Raw genomic sequence first — 16,260 nt, 5'->3', positions numbered from 1 at the left:
GTAGTGCACCCCATGGCCAGTTAGCGGTTTCAGCATTTTCAGAGAACGTTGTAAATTGTGCCCAGTGCGGCGACTCTGACTGGCCTTCTGGAAGGGGAACGTATTCCGAGCTCTTCCTGCCATGTTTGAATTCACCAGGCCACTTTTTAACCATTCTTTACGAAGGGGCAGTATCTCCAAATGTGGTCTCCATGTTCTTGATGATTTCTGTTAGTGTTAAGCCCTTAATTAAGACTGGGGCAACGGATGACCGCACAGTGACAGTTTTTGGAATTTTGTTCCAAATTTCATGGTATAAAAGATTAAAAACCGATGACTAACTATATATTTTTTTAAATTAGCTGTACCTAAAAAAAAAAACGAGAAATGGCACTAACTTTGAATGAATTAGAGGATCTGCACACATCTGCCACAAACTTATTGAACACCCCTTTTGCAGCCTACGCCCTTGTTGATAACGAAAGTCTACGAACGTAGACAACTTTATAGATTTCTCTATGAATATAATTTTATAGAGGCAATTCTATACTTTACCTAAGTCAATGTCGCATAAGACCTGCTTGTCCACTATAGTAGTTTATTTTCAATGACCATTGACGTCAGTCCCCAATGGTATATAAGCAGTACCCCCTGCAATCACACAAAAAGCTCCAATATGGAGCAGAGGTCTCACATTAACCCCTAAAAATTGTTACACTACTGCTCTTACTTTGTCAAAATTACAAACAATTAGAAAAACGTCGAAATGATTTGACAGTCGCCTTCTTCAAAAAGACATTATACAATTCAGTTTGAACAATTCATTCCTCAACGATTGCAAACAATAAATTTACAGAGCCAAGAAAGATATAGGCCTACGAACCAAGGTGTAAAACTAAGCGTATGGGAAGGCGGGGGTAAGTTGCGACACTTTCTTTGCATTTTGCATGTTAGAATTGATATGACTAGTAGTATTGTAGAAACAGCTACCTTGCATTTAAATTTGATTCTTGGGAAATATTTTTTCACGTATATATAAAAATTTCTACCCCCACACTGAAAGTCATCGTGACCTTTGAAAAAAACGATGTCAAATGGCTCAACTTGCCCATCTGTGGGGTAAGTTGTGCCATCGTCTGGGGTAAGTTGAGCCACAAAAAACTATGTACAAAATGTATGCGGGAAGAACCAGGATGTCAATTTTTCATCTTTAGTCTTTTCACTTGCCTAATTCTCTATAAATACATCTTCTAAAAGTAAAAGAACTGTCATGTGAATTTGCTCCTTTCTGCCTGGATATCATTGGCATTTTACGTTTTTTATTTTTTTTTAAATATACATCACCATAAGAATTCTATGGCTCAACTTGCCCCATGTTGATTTGGCTTAAATTACTCCAATCTGAACTTATTGCGATATTTTCACATCCACACATTTCTTATGCATTCATCAATGATCATGTAAAAGACAATGGCAAGAATGAGAATCCATACCTGGACTAACAATATTGTTCTTATTTCTATCATATATTTAAAGACATATAGGGGTAAAAAAACATTTATCTATTTCACACCTTTTTTTTATACTTTTTTGGCTGAAATTTTTATTTTTTCCCTCTAAAAAGTACTTTTTGTTTCAAAGTTGAAAACAAAGTGGTGGGGTTAAGGGTTATGCAATGGGTCATCAATACATAGCACCACCACAATATCTGACACATTCATTATTAGCCTGGGGGTGGTGGCTCAACTTGCCCCTTTGCTCAACTTATCCCGCCTTCCCCTATGTGGAACAGCCCAATCCCTGAGGAACAGCCCAATCCCTGATCTGCTGCCTGTTGCAGAAAGAGTTGCGTTTAAACGCAAGTCAAAAAATCAATCGCAAGTCAAAAATGCGCGCTGTTGACTGGTTGAAAATCAAGTTGCGCGTGATTTTTAGAGTTGCGTTTGATTGCAACTCTTTCTGCAACGGGCCACTGATCTGATCTAGTCTGCTGGGCAAACCCTTCACTCGAGTAAAGGGTCTGAATTGCAGCCTAGTCATGCATTCTGTACTGAAGGCCCTCTCCTGTGTTGGAACAGCAAGTTTCGTATGTGCTAGTCTTTGCGTGGAGGCACACTAACCTTGTTGATCAAAGTTCCAATGGCGGTCTGTGCCTGCAGACTAGATCTGATCTGTTTGTACAACTAAACCCCTTGAATAATTATGCTTTTCGTATTGTATATCACTGTCAGGATTATTTGTCTTGTTCATTGCCCGTAACTTACCCTTCATTTTGTATGTATTTGCCACATGTTCTTGTCAGGATCAATCTTACTCTCCCTAACGGTTTTTCATTTTCCTATCTAACTTCTCTTACTCTGAACTCTTTCCTACTATCTTTCTCGATCCTGACAATTTACAATTAAGCATGAATGTAATTTTATAAATATTAATTGTATCATATAAGATCAATGGTGTACAGTATATAATTTACTTTGCACACTTGAACAATGTTTTGTAAAATGTCATCAGTGAAATGATTCATACTTGTATTTTTAGCATTGTAATTCACCGTGCATGTTAAAGTTTGTTAACTGCAATGTGAAGAATTTTGATAAATATAATTTATTTATTTGTCTATCAATTCATTGTAAATCAGACTCGGTTATTGATTTGGGATTTTTTGGGTTATTTTCTCAATATTATAGCCCCGCTCGCTCGTTAGTTCTCCCCAGCACGTGTAAGTTTTACTTCTCCAATTCAAATTCCGATACTGCGAAATAGACATCCCTATATTAACACCTTTATTGCACACTAAATGATAGGCCTAGGTTGTTTTTGGCTTTAAGTGCCCTTTTCATAAGAGGAAGTGCCCTTTTCCCTGTGCCCCCCCCACTTTCAAATTTACACGTACCCCATGGGATAGGATTGGATGTTGGAAAAATATTGAATGTTTTCATAATGTGACTTGTTCAATTCTGTGTGATACATTTTAAGTCAGAAGTGTAATTTTCATTGTTTTATATACAAATAGTTTTGTGTTTCAAGGATTTGCAGCTTTGTGTCGATTCGACTAAAAAACTTACAACATTTTGTAATTTTAGACTAACAGATGTTTGATTCTCTTAAAGGATTGTTTAAAGAATGTTAATACCATCCAGGCACGTCCAATACCAATTTACATTCAAGGTTTAATACTCAAGGAAAACGTTGATTTGATGAGAGAATCGGTATGTAATATAGTTAAATTGTTATCATATTTTGACATGTTCCAATTGTTGAGTGTTCTTGCATACAGCAGTTGTTTGAGCGTTGTTTGTGTTCTTCAAATGACAGTGTTTAATCACAACGTTATGACCTATTATGTGCTCATTAATATTGTAGAAGTGTTATTTCAAAAAAAAAGAGGGGAAAAGGAAAGGTGGTTTTATTTGGAAATGAATCAGTGCGATAGAATGTATTATGATGTATAATTCAGCTCATACGATGATCTTTTCAAATTGGTTGTCTCTTCATATTAGTAATTTACTATGTTGAAGTATTGATTGAGTTGTTATAATAAAACGTTAAGAATACATGTAGATCAGCTAACAGATGATATCTTTAATTTGAAGACCAAAATTATACGTAGGCATACCTGGTACGAGTAAAAAGGAATAGTCAGGAAGAAAAAAAGCGAGAATGGTGTATGCACTTTTTGTATAGAGGGAAAACTTAAAAATGTTCTGCAATAATTTTTTTTTCCTCAACCATGTGACAATTATTAGATCTTGTAAAGGGCCTTCTGTTCACAAATTCATCTCTGTTGCCTTCTATCTTCATTAAAAATTGTTTGTTTTATCATCAGTCTCCTAAGTGAGGATTTATACTGACTCTTTTGTGGTCGTCCCATTTCACCCCATGCATGTGTCCAGTTTCACCCCTCTTGATGTCCCACCGCATGCCGGGGTGTCCCGTGTTATCCCCAGATAAAGGGATTCAAAAATCATACATAAAATAGAATAATTGAGGGTGGCAATATAGGATATACATTATGATCATGGCCTAGCTTGAAAAATAAAAAAAAGTTACAAGGAGTTTTTCCTGATTATGCGAAAATGACCCATTTTCCCCGGTCTTCCCTACTTCTTTGATAAATAGCAAAGTTCAATTCTCAAAATCTGTTGGTTACATGAGTATTTTTGTTGAAATTTTACAAATCTTTTTTGGATGAGAATAAAGCCATTGCATGAAAAAAATGAGCTTGTGTGATCAGGGGCCAATTGCAGAAAGAGATGCAATCAATCGCAACTCTAAGAATCATGCGCAACTTGATTTTCAACCAATCAACAGCGCGCATTTTGGACTTTCGATTGATATTTGTGACTTACGTTTAAACGCAACACTTTCAGCAACGGACACCAGAATAATCGAAGAAAAGGATCGATGAGGTATGATATCATAATTGTGGACAATGACAAAGAAAGTCAATACGGGAGCATTGGATGCGGAATCTCTCTGTGCATAGAAGAGATATCACAAAATACATATTTTGCTCTAATATAATAAAAAACTCTTTATTAAAGGTCAAGTCCACCCCAGCAAAATGTTGATTTGAATAAATTGAGAAAAATCAAACTATCATAACACCGAAAATTTCATCAAAATCGGATGTAAAATAAGAAAGATATGGCTTTTTAAAGTTTCGCTTATTTTTCACAAAACAGTGATATGAACAACTCACTGACATGCAAATGAGTCAGTCGATGATGTCCATCACTTACCATTTCTTTTGGTTTTTATTGTTTGAATTATACAATATTTCATTTTTTTACAAATTTGACCATAGGGACTGACTTGACTGAACCATAAAGTATTAAACAGTGCTTATTCCACATGTATAGGGAGGAATTAATCACTGTTTCACTTGGCAATGAGAAGAAAATTATATAATAAAATACAAAAGAAATAGTGAGTGGATGACGTCATCAGTCTCCTCATTTGCATACAGACCAGGATGTGCATATAACTGTTTTGTGAAATTAAGCGAAACTTTAAAATGTCATAACTTTCTTATTTTACATCCGATTTTGATGAAATTTTCAGTGTCATGCTTGTTGGATTTTTCTCTTTTTATTCTAATAATTTGTTTGTTGGGGTGGACTTGTCCTTTAATGATTATTGTTCTCCCAAGAAAAGAACACCCAATCTAAGGAAAGATTTGATAAAAGTTACAGTTAAAGTCACGGACGTCAGGGACGAATCCAGGATTTTCCAAGGGGGGGGGGGGGGTCAAATTATCCGAGGAAAACTTTGACAAGCCCCCCCCCCAAAAAAAGAAAGTCTTTGACCACAAATTAAGGATATTTCGTACCCGAACAAATTTGAGAAGCAATGAAAAAAAAAAGGTTTTCATTCACAAAATAAGGGTCTTTCGTACCCGAAAAAACTTGACAAGCAAAAAAAAGGTCTTCAATTTCCAAAAGGGGGCACACGTCTGTTTTAATGGCATTTTTACATTACTAATGTTTAATTTTGCTTCTCAAAAGGGGAAGGGGCACGTGCCTCCCCCCTAGATCCGCGCCTGGTTTAAGTAAAAATCTACAAAATTAGTGGGGAGGATATATAAGAGTGATAGCATGCATACCGCTGACATTCAAATCATAATTTTCTGATTGTTGCACAGTAAAAAAACCCACATTGTTTAAGCCTGTCACTGTTTTAAACAATAATTGTTAGAATGATGGGTTAAACAACCTGCTTAAAAAATAGAGAAGTCTAGACAGTCAATCAGGGACGGATCTAGGATTTTCCAAAAGAAGGGGGAGGCAAAAATTATGACAAGCCATAAAAAAGGTTTTCAACCCTAAATTAAGGGTATTTCTCAAAAGGGGGACATGTGCCCCCTGCGTGGATCCGCGCTTGCTGTCAATAGAGATTGTCATGAAACGCTTGAGAGCCCCCCCCCAGCGTTGGGTATTAAAAAGTAAATCTTTGACAGCCTTTGCTTATCGCCATTTTGGTTGTGTTCAAAACATAAGTATGAGGGAAATGGTGGAAGGGTGAAATAGACGATTTTTACATTATTTTTTTTCTTCATGTTTTTCTAAAATTAGAAATGAATTTAGAGGTTTTTTGGTAATAAAAAAAGGGCCCTTGTGCCCTCTCCAAAATCCCTCTCTCATTTTCCCCATATGTTTTATACGCAGCAGCTTGCCAATGTGCGAAGGTTTACTTACTCAACGCCCCGGTCTTCAATATCACGTTTACAGATTGCTCGAATTTGTATTCCTTCCCGCGTCCGTATCAGTCCGGGGCACCCAATTTCAACAAAATAATTAACTTTGAGAAAATATGAAGTAAATAAACAATATAAAAAATCCATTTATATTCCATATCATTCACGTCATAACTGTTGTTAAAAGTCGAAACTCATTCGCAATAATATCTAGTTGCAATAATGCCATTCACGTGGGTTGGGGTAAGCTTACCCCCATACTGAAAGTACTCTTCAAGCTTTAGTTTGATAAACATATTTTGCTCACTGTTTCTATTTTTTTTTTATTAATTTTTTTTAAATTTTTTATATTATTGTAAATTATATCGTTGTGGTGAAGGGATGGTATTGACCACGATCTATAGTTATGAAAGTGGAAAAACAAGTTGTTGTTCCGATGATGGTTTTTCAGATGGATGATACATTTCAGTATAATGGTAAACATCCAATTAAGAAGTAAAACCCATTTCCATAATCATTCAAAGGAAGTAAAAAAAAATAAAAAACGAAAAACACTGTGCATATATTTACAATTCGTCTAATGCCGATTCGTCCAATGGAAAACTCGTCCACTATCATTTGGTCTACCATCAGTTCGTCCGCTCACCACATGGTCTACTTTCGTTTAGTCTAATGCCATTCTGTCTAATAACCAACTGGTCCAATATCCATTTAGTCCATATTCCATTTTGTCTAATTGGACTAAGTGTCAAATGAAATGGACATTAGAACAACTTATGAGTTGTCCTTTGCCAGGACTGTTCTACTTAAATGAAGCAAATGGAGAGAAATGACAAGTACACCGACGTCTAGAATCTAGACAACTTATGAGTCGAAATGGGGATTAGACGGACTGATGATTGGACAATATGGTTGTTGGTCGGAATGGCATTAGACTATATGAAGGTAGACCATGTAGTGAATGGGCGAGTTAGCAATTATCTACTAGCCAAATAGCCATAGATTTACTACTCGTGCAGTAGTTAAATAAATCAACATCATACTTTTTAAAAAATTTGCATTATTCCGAAAAACTAAGACGCAAGATATATATTATAATTTTAAAACATTTTGAACAGGGCTTAAGAACTTGTATACTCTCAGATAGCCTTTGTATAGTATTTTCATTCCTTGGGCTCTATTTGCTTTTTCATTTCGAATGTTTACAATAATCAGGGTAAGTAAAAATATTATAAGCCCTCTATTGTCTTTGTCAAGTGCTAATCATCATAGATCCTTTATTGTACATATTTAAAATAATTTTATTAAATCGATTGAAATCATAGGCTGGATCGAAAATGGATATTTTAATTTTCATCTTTGTTTTTCTCGCTTATCATTTCAGATTCTTATAAATTTCAATGAGTATTAGAAACAAGTTGCAGGTTCTTATTCTCAATGGTCAATATGTATAATTATATAATTTGTTGTACAATTGTATGACAAATATTTACAATGAAACACATAACAGACACACAGTTGCTCTTTGCCTCATGGCCTTCACTCCCCACCCTATTTTCCCACTTCTTTGAATAATTCGCAGTTTTTAACCCCCTCGTTCAGGCAAAATAGCATTCCTGCTATATAATGAAGCCAATTTATTTTTAAGCAACTTATAGATGAAAGAATAGGCTTTCTTCTATCAGCTACATGGACAAAACGTGCTGGCGCATCGCAGCTTCTCAATTCAGGGGCTGCTGAAGTCACCCCACCTTTTTGCCTATTTTCCCTCTTTATTGGAAATTCGCAGTGTTTAGCCCCATTGATGCAAAAAGGTATTTCTGCTATGAAATAAAACCACCTTTATTATTTTAACTCTCCTGGGCTTGGGAATGAAAGAACAGCCTTTTTAAATAAAGAAGTGGTGGCATATCGACGCCTACCCTCTTCAGGTGCTGCCGAATATTAAGTCACCCAATCCTGTTTGTCCATTTTGTCTAATTATTATAAAATTGGTCATTTTGGAGTAACCATTGAGGCAAAGGACCATTTGGCTATTAGACCAAGTGGTCATTAAACCTATTGGATATTAGACCAAGTGGAAATTAGACTAAGTGGAGATTAGACCAAGTGGAAATTAGACCAAACAGTCATTAGACTATGTGCCAATTAGACAAAATGAAAATTAGACCGAGTGGAAATTAGACCAAACGGTTATTAGACTATGTGCCAATTAGACAAAATGAAAATTAGACCGAGTGGAAATTAGACCAAACGGTCATTAGACTATGTGCCAATTAGACAACATGAAAATTAGACCGAGTGGAAATTAGACCAAACGGTCATCAGACTATCTGTCAATTAGACAAAATGAAAATTAGACCGAGTGGAAATTAGACCAAACGGTCCTTAGACCATGTGCAAATTAGACAAAATGAAAATTAGACCGAGTGGAAATTAGCCGAAGTTGAAATTAGACAAAGTGGTGTTGGAACAACTGGAAATTAGACTAAATGGTAATAGCCCAACTGCTCATTAGATGAATTGGATATTAGATTATAAAGTGGGAATTAGACGAATTGGATATTAGAACAAGTAAGAATTAGCCCAGCTGGGCCCAAATTGAAATTAGACGATTTGGATATTAGACCGAGTGGGAATAAGACGAATTGGATAATAGACGAACTGGTTGTAGACGAAATGAGTTTAGACTATGTGAAGTTGGACAAACTAATAAGTAGACCAAGTGGTATTAGACCATCCGATAATTCACCATTTGTGGACCAAGTACTTAATCATAAAACACGTGACAGGCTCTTAATTGCTCTTTTCCTAAACACATGTACATTCAACCGGTCTCCTGTACATTAAAATATTTATCTGCCTTTACATGGACTTTCGCTTCGACGCCCTTTATTAGATTTACAAAAACTTACTTTGTAAATCTGTCAAAAAGATATTTTGACGTAAAATATAATATTTATGACTACAAATGGGAGGCAGAAAAATAATATGGAATAAGAATAATTAAAATATGTTGGTTTAAAACATACATTTCATTGTCGATATTTAGATTGTGTTTCAATTCCTATTTTTTCTACTTAATTTCATTTCAAAATTAAAAATTAATCTAAATCAAAATATATTCTAAATTCTTTTATCGTTTTATCAAGTTCAAATTAATTTGAACTCAAAACAGATTTATAAATTAATTTTTTAATCGATTCAAACGGTATCCTGGATCGATTAAAATTTATATTTTAAATATAAATAAATTTATATTTTTAAATATATAATAAATTTGTACGAATTGAAGGGAAATGCATATTTAACCAAAAAATATATGAAAAAAATATTTACAGATTGAAACATATTATGGATTATGATGGAAACTTAAGGCCATTTTCGTACTTCCAAAGACAGGGTTTAAACATAAATGATTTTCATTTGATAGTCAATTTATAAAACTTTTCCAGTCAGCTGGAAACGAAATATGAAAATAGATCTTCTCTTGGGAAGAAATATCATTTATATCTGGAAAAAGAATTTTGTCAATAGAGGAGTTAGTATCTAAAAACGTTTATGCAAATTTTATGAAATGCAACTTCTCAATACCTGATGTTTTCGAAAGGTTAAAAAAACAAATATAGTTTCTCTTATGAAAAGATCGAACACATTTTTATGAGACCAAGACAATGTACTCTGAATAGTAGATTAAGAGAATTTCAGTTTAAAATGTTGCACGGCATTGCTTATACAAATCATCACTTGTTCCGTTTTAAAATCTCACAAAATAACCTTTGTTGTTATTGTAAAAAAGAGGAGGAAACATATCGCCATCTTTTCTTGGAATGTGAATATGCTTGTCTGGTTTGGGATAATTGTAAGGACATGTTTGGTTTTATTTCTACGGGTAATTTAAGATGGGAGGAAATTCTTGTAGGGGTAGAATTAAAGGACGAAGGAAAAGAACGCTTAATCAATCACTTTATATTTTTTGTGAATCTTTTAATCTTCAAAGGGAGGGAAAAGGGTGCACTTATAACCATGGAAGAAATTAAAAATAAATTTAAAGAAGAAGAATGGGAAGAAAGAAGGCTGGCGCTAGGTAGAGGCAAGATGTCTCTTCATTTAAGGAAATGGGAAAAGCTTAATTAAAAAATAAATAGGGTGAGTGAGGCAAAGGTATACATACGAGAGACAAAGCCACAAAACAAAATAAATAAAAACACAGAAAAAAAATACAGAGAATTGGAGTCCCTTCCATGTAGAGTATAGGCATAAATGAGAGAATGCTCCTAACCTGGGGACGGAGGGAGGGGGGGGGTGGGAGGTGGAACAACATTTTTTTAAAATCTTTTTTCTCTCTTATGTCATATATTTTGTTAATATTTCATTTTGTAATTTGCAAGTTCAAATTAATGTGAACTCAAAATAGATTTATAAAAAATTTTTAATCGATTGAAACGGTATCCTGGATCGATTAAAATTTATATTTTTAATTATGATCTTCGTTTTTATCGCATTTCATTTCAGATTCATATGAATTTCAAACTGTGTTAGGAACAATTTGTATGTTCGTCATTATCATTTTGAACTTTTCATTCTTAGTTATCGTTGTACAATGGTATAATTCTGCGTTGACTACATGTTGCACTGATTTTAGACTTCGCTTTATGTTATCTATGTTAGTGTATATTTGATTTGGGTATGGACTAAGTACATATGTCAATAGTTTGAAAAAAGACAGTAAATACATGTTTAAGAAAACAAATTTGATTTTTGCTTTGTTTAACTGTGGAGGTCAACGAATGCATGCAAATGCATGCGATTCGTATGTTCCTTCAGCTAGAAATTCATCCACAGTGTGCTGCACTTGACCCAGGTGATGTAATTGGGTACCGGCAGGAAGTAATTCCTCAAAAAGCTCTGTGCACCTGAATAGGTAGCCTAGCTTAGCCGGGTGATAATAATAATTGGGCCCACTGGGAGAACAGTTTTCGTAACTGAAGTGGCTACCCTGGGTAAATATACCGTTATTATTATCATTATTCTTATTTAAGTCGAAATTTCAACCGATTTAATGATAGTCATGTCCAGATTTAAAAAAAAATGTGCTCAGAAAAGGTGCTTTAGGCATTTTGTGTTAATGCTAAATTTATCTATTGTTTTAATCTAATTCAGGGGTGCTGAATCCAAAAATGTTGTTTGCCAATCTTGATTCCGACGTTTTCATCCTCAAGTCGGCAAAAATAAAATGGCAGCATTTTTAATGCAGTTTCCCATATTAAACGATTTTTATGGGTGATTGTATTTCAGAAACTGGGATCTATGCGCTATTTTTGATACCCAGGGTTGCAAAAATAATGTGTTCGATTGATTCGTCAGCCATCTTTAATTCCAAGATGGCTGCCATGATTCACAGCTGCTGATTGACAAATGATATAGCCAAGCGTTTGATAATTTTGGGCCGATGCGGGCATATTCACATTGTGATATCTTTAACGTGTCCGCAATTTTCTCATCGCCTGCATAGCAGCAGCAATACAAGGACGTCGCTTTTCCGACGGCGGCGATGACCCTGACGGCGGCGAAGTCAACGTCAAATCTTAACCGAGGTTAAGCTTTTGAAATGTGATAACTTTTAGGGTATAGATGTCTATTTCATGAAACTTAGGCATGTTTGGATTAAACAAAGTCTATTGAGACAGGATATACAATGTGGTTACATAAGGTCGTCAAGGCTACCTGGAAATCCAACATAGCGTCCACAACGGCAGTCGTTGTACCATCAACTCCAAAAATAAAGTAAATCCTCAAAATAAAAATCAAAATCATCAAAACACTTTCAAGGTAAATAATGAATAAGGACATGTTTACAAGATAATCGTTGAGTGTTTCAGAGAATCCAAGATGACCTTCCAAAATGGCGTCTGTAATGGACGTCTGGACGATGTATCTTTGAAATGGTCCAATTCATATAAAATCCACTTGGAAGAAATAACTTTGGGGACTATCGAGAATAAAATAAAACATATATAAAATAAATCATGGTTCCAAAGGAAAAAATTACATTGGAAAAATTTCAAGGTTTATCAATGGTGCAGTTTGGCAAAAAAAAAGATGGCTTGAAAAATAGTTATATGTAAAGACGAATTACATGGATACACCATTGTCCATTTTGTAAAAAAAATGGAGAACGCTCCAGAAATTACATTCGAATTGGCCACCATTGATACAAAAACGACAATACTTTATACCCCATGCCACTAGTTTGGTGTCTCTGTTTCAAAGACTCGTGAAAATATGTTTTACAACAATTCGTGACATAATTGGACGGTGGTGGAACATAAGTAAACATCCCAAAAACAAACGTTACAAACTAAGGTACACTTTCACCTAAAAAGTTCATAATTCACTGAGAAGTATTTCAAGCCACGTCATTTTTGTGCTTAGGACTATCCTTTGGTTTCATGATTAGGGGACAGCAGTCATTTCTACGCAATTTTAGAAGTCACTTTGGACTTTTTACGATGAAAAGAAAAACTGAACATCCTATTCATTTGTCCCGATTTATTATTTTAGCCTTCGAACCACAATAGTGTAGATTTTGTTCACCTAATTATGACTATGTTTAGGTGATGGAAGTCATTTTAGACTCATTTTGAAAGCCATCTTTATATAATAGGTAAAATGGACAGCTTCATACCATTGTAACTAATAAAAAAGTATTATTTAACAACCCTTGAAACCACGGTGTAGACACCAAAATCATATCTCCCAGATGGATACTAAATAGATTATATCAATTTTTAAGTATCAGCAGCCACTTTAGACTCCTTAGTTGGAAGCCAACTTGGCTTGGATTTTTGGACATATAGGACCATTGATTGCCCTTGTAACTTATCCTAATGTACTACTTATCCTAATGTATTACTAAACCAAGGTTTAGACCACATAATCATATATCCCAGGCGGATATCAAACAAACTGTGTCAGTTTTAGGTAACAATAGCCATTTCAGAATCCAATTTGGAAGCCTTTTTTATTCTTGGACATGCTGGACCTCTGTCCTTGTAACTTGTCCTGATTTAATACTTGACCCTTTAAACCATGGGCTAAACACCAAAATCAAATACCCAAGGCTGATATTAAACAAACTATGCCAGTTTTTCGGTAAGAACGGCCTATATAGACTCGATTTTTGTCACAATCTAATACTTGACCCTTTAAACCATGCGTTATACTAAACAAATCATATTCTGCAGGCTTTTACTATAAACTATGTCGGTTTGTAATGAACGACAGACATTTTTTACTCCGTTTTTGCAAACCATCTGGGATTTTTGGACATGGAGGACCATAGAATGTCATTGTTACTTGTCCCAACGTATTTCCTGACCCATTAAACCATGGGTTAGACACAAACATCATATCGCCAAGGCAGATATTAAACAAACTATGTCGGGTTCTAGGGTTTTTAGATAACAACAGCTATTTTAGACTCCTGAATTTTGAAAGCCATCTTGGATTTTTGGACATAGTGGACAGTTGACTGTCCTCGTAACTTATTCCGGTCTACTTCCTGACCCTTGAAAATCACCAATGAATAAAACTCAAATAAAAGACACTAAAATAGGTAATAGATGAATTGTGAAATTTTAGGCCATGGCAGCCATTTTTACGCAATCTTGGATTTTCAGGTACGCTGGAGTGCTTATGTCCACTCTTTCCTTTTATCCCCTACTCCATTGAATACATGTATGCACAGAAAAGGTGTCGATGGTAGATAAAATGCCAGTTATTTTAATTTTCAGTTGATGGCGGCCATCTTAGACGCCATTTTGAAAATAACCACTTTCCAGGATCCGGATTTTGGTGGATTTTTAGTATATTATTCCTGAGATCAAATAGTACAAAAAATCGTTGACAAACATTTTTGTTCCAAGTTTTGGGGGGTCAGAATAGAGTAAAAAAAATGGCGGGCATATTGTTTTGCCTATTTTAGGATTTAAACATCAAAATCAAGGTTGGCAAACAGCTTATTTGGACTCAGTGCCCTCAAATTATGCCAGAACACTTCTCAATTCAGCATTAACACGATATGCCTAAGGCAGTCTACTTTTCTCAAATCTGGACCTAACTTTCTGGACCAGCGTTTCCACAGCTCCAAAGTAAATTCCCCGAAATTTGATTCCGAATTTCCTGAAATTCATAAATATTTCCTGGAATTTTCAAGTTTGATTTTTAACGAAAATCGGGCAATAAATAATACAACGAGTGTAAATTTGTTCCAGGGGGCAAAAATCAGGGAATTTAGCATTTTTGTCCCCGCCCTCTTTAAAAATAGGAACAACATTACGAAATGCGAGAACGGAGCGCGAGCGAAAAACTTTTGAGCTACGTATGGATGTTAAAATCATGTAAAAATAACATGAATATTAATAGTTGCTATATTTAATTGCTGTTTCATTGTAATTTTCGGATCTCCCGGAATTTCCTGGAATTTTTTCATTTCCCGGAAATTACCTGGAAAACGTCTGGATTTCCCGGAATTAGGGTAATTTCCTTCAAAGTGGAATGGCATTAAAATTAGATTTACAGAGATAAAAGTAAATCTGACAAAATTTTCTTAATACAAGGCGCTGAATCCCCAATTGATGCAAGTGAAAACAAAATATGATATTTTTAAAAATGTTTTTGTTAAAAGTTAAATTTAAAAAATACATTATTGGTACTTTCATTTCTCAGTTTTTATTCAGTCAGTTCGAATTTTAAATATTTTAATTAATTCAAACATACTACAAATATTTCAAATCCTTTTAATTTTGGTCAAATACAAGTAAACGGAAAACAGGCGCAATTTTATAAACTTAATTTATTAGATCGGTTCTAATGGTAACCTTGATCGATTAAAATAGATTTTTTATTACGGTTGTAGAATGAAAAAAATATCTGTAATCTATACTCTGTCATTTGATTTAATTAATCTATTTAAATGAGGAAGTAATAATGTGTTGTTGCTGTTTTTTATGAAAAAAAAACAAGATAGTAGCAGTGTTGTAGTGCCTTGATGCTCGGCCTTGGCCTTAAGGCGCCTTAAGGCCTACTTTTTCAAAGCCTTGGCCTTGAACATTCAAGCCTTGGCCTTAAGAGGGCCTTGGCCTTGGCCTTGAGGATTTCGAGCCTTGAAATTTCAAGGCATTTTCAAGGCATTTCAAGGCTTTTTCAAGGCATTTTGTATTTTGTACTTTTATTTGCTTTCACAAAAGTAATTAATGTTTAAATTGTTCTGTATATCTAATGACACAAATGGTCAATACTACCAGTCAGCAGTAGCAGCAGCTGTAGTAGTAATATACTAGCAGGGATTGTGATTATCACCATTATCAAGAATTATCATCACATAATTATATAACAAAGTGAAGTGATGAAAATAACATTATTTATTGGTAATATCATGACCAATGATGATAATGACAATATTAATAATGATAATGATGATAATAATGATTATGATAAAGATTATAGTGATTTTATGACAGGAATAATTGTAACAGATCCGACTGCAATTTCGACAATTTTCAGACTTTAAAAATAGCTACTCTAAAGAATGATAACAAGGTTGATTTCTATTCCATTAGGATTTTCCTTGTATTATTTTCTTTGACCAACAAGAATGTTTTAAGTCTTAATGATTATCTGAAAAGATTTTGTAAACTTGAACACAATCTTTAATTTTGTCATTTCCAAATAGGATATGTCAATGGCATGATGAGCCAAAATTTTGAGAGGCTAAGCATGGCATCTAGAGCAAAATTTCTGCCCCAAAAAGTTGAAAGCGATTGAAGCGAGCACAATTTTTCACCCTTATACTATTAGAAAAGCTAATTTTGTGATATATTGTGACAATATGTTCAGAAAATGATATCAATTTCTTTTTATATGTTTATTCTTGGTGGTGGAACTTCTTGTCTCGCTCTTTTTTCCGGGGGGGTCCTGTTATTTATTAAACAGGCAAGAAAGAGGAATGGGAAGAGAGATAGAGAGGAGAAGGGGGGGCTGGTTTGGCAGAAAATACTGCAAAATCGGTTAATATGTTGATT

This window comes from Lytechinus variegatus, chromosome 9 (genome assembly GCF_018143015.1).
Source record: "Lytechinus variegatus isolate NC3 chromosome 9, Lvar_3.0, whole genome shotgun sequence".
NCBI classification, from domain to species: Eukaryota; Metazoa; Echinodermata; class Echinoidea; order Temnopleuroida; family Toxopneustidae; genus Lytechinus; species Lytechinus variegatus.
This window is presented reverse-complemented; position numbering follows the sequence as displayed.